The sequence below is a fragment of the Salmo salar genome, unplaced genomic scaffold (genome assembly GCF_905237065.1).
Source record: "Salmo salar unplaced genomic scaffold, Ssal_v3.1, whole genome shotgun sequence".
In the NCBI taxonomy this organism is placed as follows: Eukaryota; Metazoa; Chordata; class Actinopteri; order Salmoniformes; family Salmonidae; genus Salmo; species Salmo salar.
This window is the reverse complement of record NW_025548635.1, coordinates 207501-220000: the sequence shown is the minus strand read 5'-3', so window position 1 is coordinate 220000 and position 12500 is coordinate 207501. Positions and strand designations below refer to the sequence as shown.

The 12500-nt window shown below is 43.5% G+C and overlaps 1 protein-coding gene across 1 annotated transcript in view; it reads right to left on the bottom strand.

Annotated features, from left to right (window-relative positions):
- Positions 1-12500, bottom strand: part of LOC106591508 (vacuolar protein sorting-associated protein 13B) — a 250288-nt gene that overhangs the window by 73032 nt on the left and 164756 nt on the right. The window lies entirely within an intron of this gene.

Genomic DNA, 12500 nt, shown 5'->3' with positions numbered 1-12500 from the left:
ACCCTGGAGGTTTCAGGGGGTCTTGAAGGGGTCTGAGTGGGAGCCCAGCGACTGGAGATGGGGCTATCTACGGTCCTGAAGCCCTGGAGGTTTCAGGGGGTCTTGAAGGGGTCTGAGTGGGAGCCCAGCGACTGGAGATGGGGCTATCTACGGTCCTGAAACCCTGGAGGTTTCAGGGGGTCTGAGTGGGAGCACAGCGACTGGAGATGGGGCTATCTACGGTCCTGAAGCCCTGGAGGTTTCAGGGGGTCTTGAAGGGGTCTGAGTGGGAGCACAGCGACTGGAGATGGGGCTATCTACGGTCCTGAAACCCTGGAGGTTTCAGGGGGTCTGAGTGGGAGCCCAGCGACTGGAGATGGGGCTATCTACGGTCCTGAAACCCTGGAGGTTTCAGGGGGTCTGAGTGGGAGCACAGCGACTGGAGATGGGGCTATCTACGGTCCTGAAGCCCTGGAGGTTTCAGGGGGTCTTGAAGGGGTCTGAGTGGGAGCCCAGCGACTGGAGATGGGGCTATCTACGGTCCTGAAACCCTGGAGGTTTCAGGGGGTCTGAGTGGGAGCACAGCGACTGGAGATGGGGCTATCTACGGTCCTGAAGCCCTGGAGGTTTCAGGGGGTCTTGAAGGGGTCTGAGTGGGAGCACAGCGACTGGAGATGGGGCTATCTACGGTCCTGAAACCCTGGAGGTTTCAGGGGGTCTGAGTGGGAGCCCAGCGACTGGAGATGGGGCTATCTACGGTCCTGAAACCCTGGAGGTTTCAGGGGGTCTGAGTGGGAGCACAGCGACTGGAGATGGGGCTATCTACGGTCCTGAAACCCTGGAGGTTTCAGGGGGTCTGAGTGGGAGCCCAGCGACTGGAGATGGGGCTATCTACGGTCCTGAAACCCTGGAGGTTTCAGGGGTCTGAGTGGGAGCACAGCGACTGGAGATGGGGCTATCTATCTACGGTCCTGAAACTCTGAGATCTGTATGGGTCTGACTGACCATAAATCAGAAGGAGCTAGCTGGCTTTGGTCCTATGGCCCCGGGGTCCTGAGACCCTCAGGTCTGTCTGTGTAGGTCTGACCAGGAGAGGTGGCTATGGGGGCCTGCATGGGGATGACTGACCAGGAGAGGTGGCTATGGAGGCTAAAGGGGGATGACTGACCAGGAGAGGTGGCTATGGGGGGCTAAAGGGGGTCTGCATGGATATAACTGACCAGGAGAGGTGGCTATGGGGGCTAAAGGGGGTCTGCATGGATATAACTGACCAGGAGAGGTGGCTATGGGGGCTAAAGGGGGTCTGCATGGATATAACTGACCAGGAGAGGTGGCTATGGGGGCTAAAGGGGGTCTGCATGGGGATGACTGACCAGGAGAGGTGGCTATGGGGGCTAAAGGGGGGTCTGAATGGGGATGACTGACCAGGAGAGGTGGCTATGGGGGCTAAAGGGGGTCTGCATGGATATAACTGACCAGGAGAGGTGGCTATGGGGGCTAAAGGGGGTCTGCATGGATATAACTGACCAGGAGAGGTGGCTATGGGGGCTAAAGGGGATCTGCATGGATATAACTGACCAGGAGAGGTGGCTATGGGGGCTAAAGGGGGTCTGCATGGATATAACTGACCAGGAGAGGTGGCTATGGGGGCTAAAGGGGGTCTGCATGGATATAACTGACCAGGAGAGGTGGCTATGGGGGCTAAAGGGGGTCTGCATGGATATAACTGACCAGGAGAGGTGGCTATGGGGGCTAAAGGGGGTCTGCATGGATATAACTGACCAGGAGAGGTGGCTATGGGGGCTAAAGGGGGTCTGCATGGATATAACTGACCAGGAGAGGTGGCTATGGGGGCTAAAGGGGGTCTGCATGGATATAACTGACCAGGAGAGGTGGCTATGGGGGCTAAAGGGGGTCTGCATGGATATAACTGACCAGGAGAGGTGGCTATGGGGGCTAAAGGGGGTCTGCATGGATATAACTGACCAGGAGAGGTGGCTATGGGGGCTAAAGGGGGTCTGAATGGATATAACTGACCAGGAGAGGTGGCTATGGGGGCTAAAGGGGGTCTGCATGGATATAACTGACCAGGAGAGGTGGCTATGGGGGCTAAAGGGGGTCTGCATGGATATAACTGACCAGGAGAGGTGGCTATGGGGGCTAAAGGGGGTCTGCATGGATATAACTGACCAGGAGAGGTGGCTATGGGGGCTAAAGGGGGTCTGCATGGATATAACTGACCAGGAGAGGTGGCTATGGGGGCTAAAGGGGGTCTGCATGGATATAACTGACCAGGAGAGGTGGCTATGGGGGCTAAAGGGGGTCTGCATGGATATAACTGACCAGGAGAGGTGGCTATGGGGGCTAAAGGGGGTCTGAATGGGGATGACTGACCAGGAGAGGTGGCTATGGGGGCTAAAGGGGGTCTGAATGGGGATGACTGACCAGGAGAGGTGGCTATGGGGGCTAAAGGGGGTCTGCATGGATATAACTGACCAGGAGAGGTGGCTATGGGGGCTAAAGGGGGTCTGAATGGGGATGACTGACCAGGAGAGGTGGCTATGGGGGCTAAAGGGGGTCTGCATGGATATAACTGACCAGGAGAGGTGACTATGGGGGCTAAAGGGGGTCTGCATGGATATAACTGACCAGGAGAGGTGACTATGGGGGCTAAAGGGGGTCTGCATGGATATAACTGACCAGGAGAGGTGGCTATGGGGGCTAAAGGGGGTCTGCATGGATATAACTGACCAGGAGAGGTGGCTATGGGGGCTAAAGGGGGTCTGCATGGATATAACTGACCAGGAGAGGTGGCTATGGGGGCTAAAGGGGGTCTGCATGGATATAACTGACCAGGAGAGATGGCTATGGGGGCTAAAGGGGGTCTGCATGGATATAACTGACCAGGAGAGGTGGCTATGGGGGCTAAAGGGGGTCTGCATGGATATAACTGACCAGGAGAGGTGGCTATGGGGGCTAAAGGGGGTCTGCATGGATATAACTGACCAGGAGAGGTGGCTATGGGGGCTAAAGGGGGTCTGCATGGATATAACTGACCAGGAGAGGTGGCTATGGGGGCTAAAGGGGGTCTGCATGGATATAACTGACCAGGAGAGGTGGCTATGGGGGCTAAAGGGGGTCTGCATGGATATAACTGACCAGGAGAGGTGGCTATGGGGGGCTAAAGGGGGTCTGCATGGATATAACTGACCAGGAGAGGTGGCTATGGGGGCTAAAGGGGGTCTGCATGGATATAACTGACCAGGAGAGGTGGCTATGGGGGGCTAAAGGGGGTCTGCATGGATATAACTGACCAGGAGAGGTGGCTATGGGGGCTAAAGGGGGTCTGCATGGATATAACTGACCAGGAGAGGTGGCTATGGGGGCTAAAGGGGGTCTGCATGGATATAACTGACCAGGAGAGGTGGCTATGGGGGCTAAAGGGGGTCTGCATGGATATAACTGACCAGGAGAGGTGGCTATGGGGGCTAAAGGGGGTCTGCATGGATATAACTGACCAGGAGAGGTGGCTATGGGGGCTAAAGGGGGTCTGCATGGATATAACTGACCACCCATGGGCTGAACATTAACCTCTTGGTGACCCTGGCTGTAAGATAAGGACTGACAGTATGCCTGGCAAACATCCCAGGTCTTAGAAAAACACCAGAAAGAGACCAGGACAGAGTCCATTAGATAGAGACTCCATTACAACCGGGCTTTAAAGAACCATTACTGGTGGTGGAGGGGGGGGGCTTCCTAACCAAGAGGTTAAGATCAGGGGGGGGTTACCACTCACAGTAAGAGCACTTCTCTCAGGGCAGCGAGGGCATCTAGATCTTCCCAGAACACATGTCTAGTCTTCTACTCTGAGACCTGGGAGTTCAAACTAGAAATGAAACCAAAAAAATACTTTACGGTCATAAAGAAGCATCCCTTGCTGAGTCCTAGTTAGGTAGATAGAGGTAGTGAGGAATGGTTCCTCAGTCATAGAGAGAGATATATAGAGATATATATAGAGATATAGAGAGAGATATATATATATATATAGAGAGAGAGAGATATAGAGAGATATATAGAGAGAGAGAGATATATATATATAGAGAGAGAGATATATATATATATAGAGAGAGAGAGATATATAGAGAGAGATATATATAGAGATATAGAGAGACAGATATATATATAGAGAGAGAGAGATATAGAGAGATATATAGAGAGAGATATATATATATAGAGAGAGAGATATATATATAGAGAGAGAGATATATATATAGAGATATAGAGAGAGAGAGATATATATAGAGAGAGAGATATAGAGAGAGATATATATATATAGAGAGAGAGAGATATATAGAGATATAGAAAGAGAGATATATATAGAGATATAGAGAGAGAGATATATATAGAGATATAGAGAGAGATATATATAGAGATATAGAGAGAGAGATATATAGAGAGATATATATAGAGAGAGATATATATAGAGAGAGAGATATATATATATAGAGAGAGATATAGAGAGAGAGATATATATATATAGAGAGAGAGAGAGATATATAGAGATATATAGAGAGAGATATATAGAGAGATAATTAGAGAGAGAGATATAGAGAGAGAGATATATAGAGAGAGGGAGACAGACAGACAGACAGACAGACAGACAGACAGACAGACAGACAGACAGGACGAACGGGAGGAATGGTTCCTCATTAGAAACTACTGTTATTATTGGCATATACAATGACAACCAGATGGTGACTGTGAACAAGGTGAATTCTGTATCATTAACAGCTATCTGAAGTGGTATTCAGACTGGAAGCAACACATCCTCTCAGCCAAACTACCGGTACAGTCAGACTGGAAGCAACACATCCTCTCAGCCAAACTACCAGTACAGTCAGACTGGAAGCAACACATCCTCTCAGCCAAACTACCAGTACAGTCAGACTGGAAGCAACACATCCTCTCAGCCAAACTACCAGTACAGTCAGACTGGAAGCAACACATCCTCTCAGCCAAACTACCAGTACAGTCAGACTGGAAGCAACACATCCTCTCAGCCAAACTACCGGTACAGTCAGACTGGAAGCAACACATCCTCTCAGCCAAACTACCGGTACAGTCAGACTGGAAGCAACACATCCTCTCTGTCCTCTCAGCCAAACTACCGGTAAAGTCAGACTGGAAGCAACACATCCTCTCTGTCCTCTCAGCCAAACTACCGGTACAGTCAGACTGGAAGCAACACATCCTCTCAGCAGAACTACCGGTACAGTCAGACTGGAAGCAACACATCCTCTCAGCCAAACTACCGGTACAGTCAGACTGGAAGCAACACATCCTGTCCTCTCAGCCAAACTACCGGTACAGTCAGACTGGAAGCAACACATCCTCTCAGCCAAACTACCGGTACAGTCAGAATGAACAGGATCCTCAGAACGCTGACAGAAGTTGTTCAATTCAAAAGGAGTCGTTTATCTATATCTCTATAAATAGTCCTATAATAAACAGAAAGCATCTCTCTCTAATAAACATTATAGATACAACTACCTGGTAATAAACATTATAGATACAACTACCTGGTAATAAACATTATAGATACAACTACCTGGTAATAAACATTATAGATACAACTACCTGGTAATAAACATTATAGATACAACTACCTGGTAATAAACATTATAGATACAACTACCTGGTAATAAACATTATAGATACAACTACCTGGTAATAAACATTATAGATACAACTACCTGGTAATAAACATTATAGATACAACTACCTGGTAATAAACATTATAGATACAACTACCTGGTAATAAACATTATAGATACAACTACCTGGTAATAAACATTATAGATACAACTACCTGGTAATAAACATTATAGATACAACTACCTGGTAATAAACATTATAGATACAACTACCTGCTAATAAACATTATAGATACAACTACCTGGTAATAAACATTATAGATACAACTACCTGGTAATAAACATTATAGATACAACTACCTGGTAATAAACATTATAGATACAACTACCTGGTAATAAACATTATAGATACAACTACCTGGTAATAAACATTATAGATACAACTACCTGGTAATAAACATTATAGATACAACTACCTGGTAATAAACATTATAGATACAACTACCTGGTAATAAACATTATAGATACAACTACCTGATAATAAACATTATAGATACAACTACCTGGTAATAAACATTATAGATACAACTACCTGGTAATAAACATTATAGATACAACTACCTGGTAATAAACATTATAGATACAACTACCTGGTAATAAACATTATAGATACAACTACCTGGTAATAAACATTATAGATACAACTACCTGGTAATAAACATTATAGATACAACTATCTGGTAATAAACATTATAGATACAACTACCTGGTAATAAACATTATAGATACAACTACCTGGTAATAAACATTATAGATACAACTACCTGGTAATAAACATTATAGATACAACTACCTGGTAATAAACATTATGGATACAACTACCTGGTAATAAACATTATAGATACAACTATCTGGTAATAAACATTATAGATACAACTACCTGGTAATAAACATTATAGATACAACTACCTGGTAATAAACATTATGGATACAACTATCTGGTAATAAACATTATAGATACAACTACCTGGTAATAAACATTATAGATACAACTACCTGGTAATAAACATTATAGATACAACTACCTGGTAATAAACATTATAGATACAACTACCTGGTAATAAACATTATAGATACAACTACCTGGTAATAAACATTATAGATACAACTATCTGGTAATAAACATTATAGATACAACTACCTGGTAATAAACATTATAGATACAACTATCTGGTAATAAACATTATAGATACAACTACCTGGTAATAAACATTATAGATACAACTACCTGGTAATAAACATTATAGATACAACTACCTGGTAATAAACATTATAGATACAACTACCTGGTAATAAACATTATAGATACAACTACCTGGTAATAAACATTATAGATACAACTACCTGGTAATAAACATTATAGATACAACTACCTGATAATAAACAATATAGATACAACTACCTGATAATAAACATTATAGATACAACTACCTGGTAATAAACATTATAGATACAACTACCTGGTAATAAACATTATAGATACAACTACCTGGTAATAAACATTATAGATACAACTACCTGGTAATAAACATTATAGATACAACTACCTGGTAATAAACATTATAGATACAACTACCTGGTAATAAACATTATAGATACAACTACCTGGTAATAAACATTATAGATACAACTACCTGGTAATAAACATTATAGATACAACTACCTGGTAATAAACATTATAGATACTAATGAACTACTTCTGGTTTCAGAACGCTGATGAACTACTTCTGGTTTCAGAACGCTGATGAACTACTTCCTTCTGGTTTCAGAACGCTGATGAACTACTTCCTTCTAGTTTCAGAACGCCGATGAACTACTTCCTTCTGGTTTCAGAACGCTGATGAACTACTTCCTTCTAGTTTCAGAACGCTGATGAACTACTTCCTTCTGGTTTCAGAACGCTGATGAACTACTTCCTTCTAGTTTCAGAACGCTGATGAACTACTTCCTTCTAGTTTCAGAACGCCGATGAACTACTTCCTTCTAGTTTCAGAACGCTGATGAACTACTTCCTTCTGGTTTCAGAACGCCGATGAACTACTTCTGGTTTCAGAACGCTGATGAACTACTTCCTTCTAGTTTCAGAACGCCGATGAACTACTTCCTTCTGGTTTCAGAACGCTGATGAACTACTTCTGGTTTCAGAACGCTGATGAACTACTTCCTTCTAGTTTCAGAACGCCGATGAACTACTTCCTTCTAGTTTCAGAACGCCGATGAACTACTTCCTTCTGGTTTCAGAACGCTGATGAACTACTTCCTTCTGGTTTCAGAACGCTGATGAACTACTTCCTTCTGGTTTCAGAACGCTGATGAACTACTTCCTTCTAGTTTCAGAACGCTGATGAACTACTTCCTTCTAGTTTCAGAACGCCGATGAACTACTTCCTTCTGGTTTCAGAACGCTGATGAACTACTTCCTTCTGGTTTCAGAACGCTGATGAACTACTTCCTTCTGGTTTCAGAACGCTGATGAACTACTTCCTTCTGGTTTCAGAACGCCGATGAACTACTTCCTTCTGGTTTCAGAACGCTGATGAACTACTTCCTTCTGGTTTCAGAACGCCGATGAACTACTTCCTTCTGGTTTCAGAACGCTGATGAACTACTTCCTTCTGGTTTCAGAACGCTGATGAACTACTTCCTTCTGGTTTCAGAACGCTGATGAACTACTTCTAGTTTCAGAACGCTGATGAACTACTTCCTTCTGGTTTCAGAACGCCGATGAACTACTTCCTTCTGGTTTCAGAACGCCGATGAACTACTTCCTTCTGGTTTCAGAACGCTGATGAACTACTTCCTTCTGGTTTCAGAACGCTGATGAACTACTTCCTTCTGGTTTCAGAACGCTGATGAACTACTTCCTTCTGGTTTCAGAACGCTGATGAACTACTTCTAGTTTCAGAACGCTGATGAACTACTTCCTTCTGGTTTCAGAACGCCGATGAACTACTTCCTTCTGGTTTCAGAACGCCGATGAACTACTTCCTTCTGGTTTCAGAACGCTGATGAACTACTTCCTTCTGGTTTCAGAACGCTGATGAACTACTTCCTTCTGGTTTCAGAACGCTGATGAACTACTTCCTTCTAGTTTCAGAACGCCGATGAACTACTTCCTTCTGGTTTCAGAACGCCGATGAACTACTTCCTTCTGGTTTCAGAACGCTGATGAACTACTTCCTTCTAGTTTCAGAACGCCGATGAACTACTTCCTTCTGGTTTCAGAACGCTGATGAACTACTTCCTTCTGGTTTCAGAACGCCGATGAACTACTTCCTTCTGGTTTCAGAACGCTGATGAACTACTTCCTTCTGGTTTCAGAACGCTGATGAACTACTTCCTTCTGGTTTCAGAACGCTGATGAACTACTTCCTTCTGGTTTCAGAACGCTGATGAACTACTTCCTTCTGGTTTCAGAACGCTGATGAACTACTTCCTTCTGGTTTCAGAACGCTGATGAACTACTTCCTTCTGGTTTCAGAACGCTGATGAACTACTTCCTTCTAGTTTCAGAACGCTTCTTCCTGGAGCCTTTCATTTAGAAACACAATCTAAATACATGGATGTTTTACTTGAAAATAAGAACTTGTTTAGCAAGGTATTTTTATATTTATATATATATAAATTCTGATTGGCTGAAAGCTATGGTATATCAGACCGTATAACACAGGTATGACAAAATATGTATTTTTTACTGCTCTAATTACGTTGGTAACCAGTTTATAATAATAAGGCACCTCGGGGGTTTGTGGTATATGGCCAATATACCACGGCTAAGGACTGTATCCAGGCACTCCACATTGCGTCGTGTCTAAGAACAACCCTTAGCTGTGGTATATTGGCCACATATCACACCTCTTCGTGCCTTATTGCTTCATTTAACCAGGAAAGACAGTTGAGAACAAAGTCTTATTGACTATGATGACCTGGGATAACAGCCACTTACTTCCTGGTCCTAACCGGATCCTCCTCCTAACCGGATCCTCTTAACCGGATCCCCCTAACCAGATCCCCCTAACCAGATCCCCTAACCAGATCCCCTTAACCAGATCCCCCTAACCAGATCCCCCTAACCAGATCCCCCTAACCAGATCCCCCTAAACACAACTGTGTTAACCATCTAAAGGACTGGGGAGACTCCAGAGCTGTAAACTGAGATCTCTGGTGTTAAAGGACTGAGGAGACTCCAGAGCTGTAAACTGAGATCTCTGGTGTTAAAGGACTGAGGAGACTCCAGAGCTGTAAACTGAGATCTCTGGTGTTAAAGGACTGAGGAGACTCCAGAGCTGTAAACTGAGATCTCTGGTGTTAAAGGACTGAGGAGACTCCAGAGCTGTAAACTGAGATCTCTGGTGTTAAAGGACTGAGGAGACTCCAGAGCTGTAAACTGAGATCTCTGGTGTTAAAGGACTGAGGAGACTCCAGAGCTGTAAACTGAGATCTCTGGTGTTAAAGGACTGAGGAGACTCCAGAGCTGTAAACTGAGATCTCTGGTGTTAAAGGACTGAGGAGACTCCAGAGCTGTAAACTGAGATCTCTGGTGTTAAAGGACTGAGGAGACTCCAGAGCTGTAAACTGAGATCTCTGGTGTTAAAGGACTGAGGAGACTCCAGAGCTGTAAACTGAGATCTCTGGTGTTAAAGGACTGAGGAGACTCCAGAGCTGTAAACTGAGATCTCTGGTGTTAAAGGACTGGGGAGACTCCAGAGCTGTAAACTGAGATCTCTGGTGTTAAAGGACTGAGGAGACTCCAGAGCTGTAAACTGAGATCTCTGGTGTTAAAGGACTGAGGAGACTCCAGAGCTGTAAACTGAGATCTCTGGTGTTAAAGGACTGAGGAGACTCCAGAGCTGTAAACTGAGATCTCTGGTGTTAAAGGACTGGGTCTCATCAGGCAGGTCAGAGGTCAGCTCTTTATGACCAGGTGTAACAGATCATGGAAGTGGTTCTGGCCTTCAGCTAAAAGCTGTGGAAGTCAAGATATCCTTTCACCTTGGGCTGACCGTCTGAGAACATGGAGGACAGGGCTTTACTATCCTACTATCCTACTATACTATACTACAGGGCTTTACTATCCTACTATACTATACTACAGGGCTTTACTATCCTACTATACTACTATACTATACTACAGGGCTTTACTATCCTACTATACTACTATACTATACTACAGGGCTTTACTATACTACTATACTATACTACAGGGCTTTACTATCCTACTATACTACTATACTATACTACAGGGCTTTACTATCCTACTATACTATACTATACTACAGGGCTTTACTATCCTACTATACTATACTACAGGGCTTTACTATCCTACTATACTATACTACAGGGCTTTACTATCCTACTATACTACTATACTATACTACAGGGCTTTACTATCCTACTATCCTACTATACTATAGGGCTTTACTATCCTACTATCCTACTATACTACACTACAGGGCTTTACTATCCTACTATCCTACTATACTATAGGGCTTTACTATCCTACTATCCTACTATACTATACTACAGGGCTTTACTATACTACTATACTATACTACAGGGCTTTACTATCCTACTATACTACTATACTACACTACAGGGCTTTACTATCCTACTATACTATACTATACTACAGGGCTTTACTATACTACTATACTATACTACAGGGCTTTACTATCCTACTATACTACTATACTATACTACAGGGCTTTACTATCCTACTATACTACTATACTATACTACAGGGCTTTACTATCCTACTATACTACTATACTATACTACAGGGCTTTACTATCCTACTATACTACTATACTATACTACACTACAGGGCTTTACTATCCTACTATACTATACTATACTATACTACAGGGCTTTACTATACTACTATACTATACTACAGGGCTTTACTATCCTACTATCCTACTATACTATACTACAGGGCTTTACTATCCTACTATACTATACTACAGGGCTTTACTATCCTACTATCCTACTATACTATACTATACTACAGGGCTTTACTATCCTACTATACTATACTACAGGGCTTTACTATCCTACTATACTATACTATACTATACTACAGGGCTTTACTATCCTACTATACTATACTATACTACAGGGCTTTACTATCCTACTATACTATACTATACTACAGGGCTTTACTATCCTACTATACTACTATACTATAGGGCTTTACTATCCTACTATACTACTATACTATACTACAGGGCTTTACTATCCTACTATACTACTATACTATACTACAGGGCTTTACTATCCTACTATACTATACTACAGGGCTTTACTATCCTACTATACTACTATACTATACTACAGGGCTTTACTATCCTACTATCCTACTATACTACAGGGCTTTACTATACTACTATACTATACTACAGGGCTTTACTATCCTACTATACTACTATATTACAGGGCTTTACTATCCTACTATACTACTATACTACAGGGCTTTACTATCCTACTATCCTACTATCCTACTATACTATACTACAGGGCTTTACTATCCTACTATACTATACTACAGGGCTTTACTATCCTACTATACTATACTACACTACAGGGCTTTACTATCCGTGTGGGGACCAGAAGTGTGTGTGTGTTACCTTGAGGTAGCAGTGTGTGTGTGTGTGTGTGTGTGTTACCTTGAGGTAGCAGTGTGTGTGTGTGTGTGTGTGTGTGTGTGTGTGTGTGTGTGTGTTACCTTGAGGTAGCAGTGTGTGTGTGTGTGTGTGTGTGTGTGTGTGTGTGTGTGTGTGTGTGTGTGTGTGTGTGTGTGTATGTTAC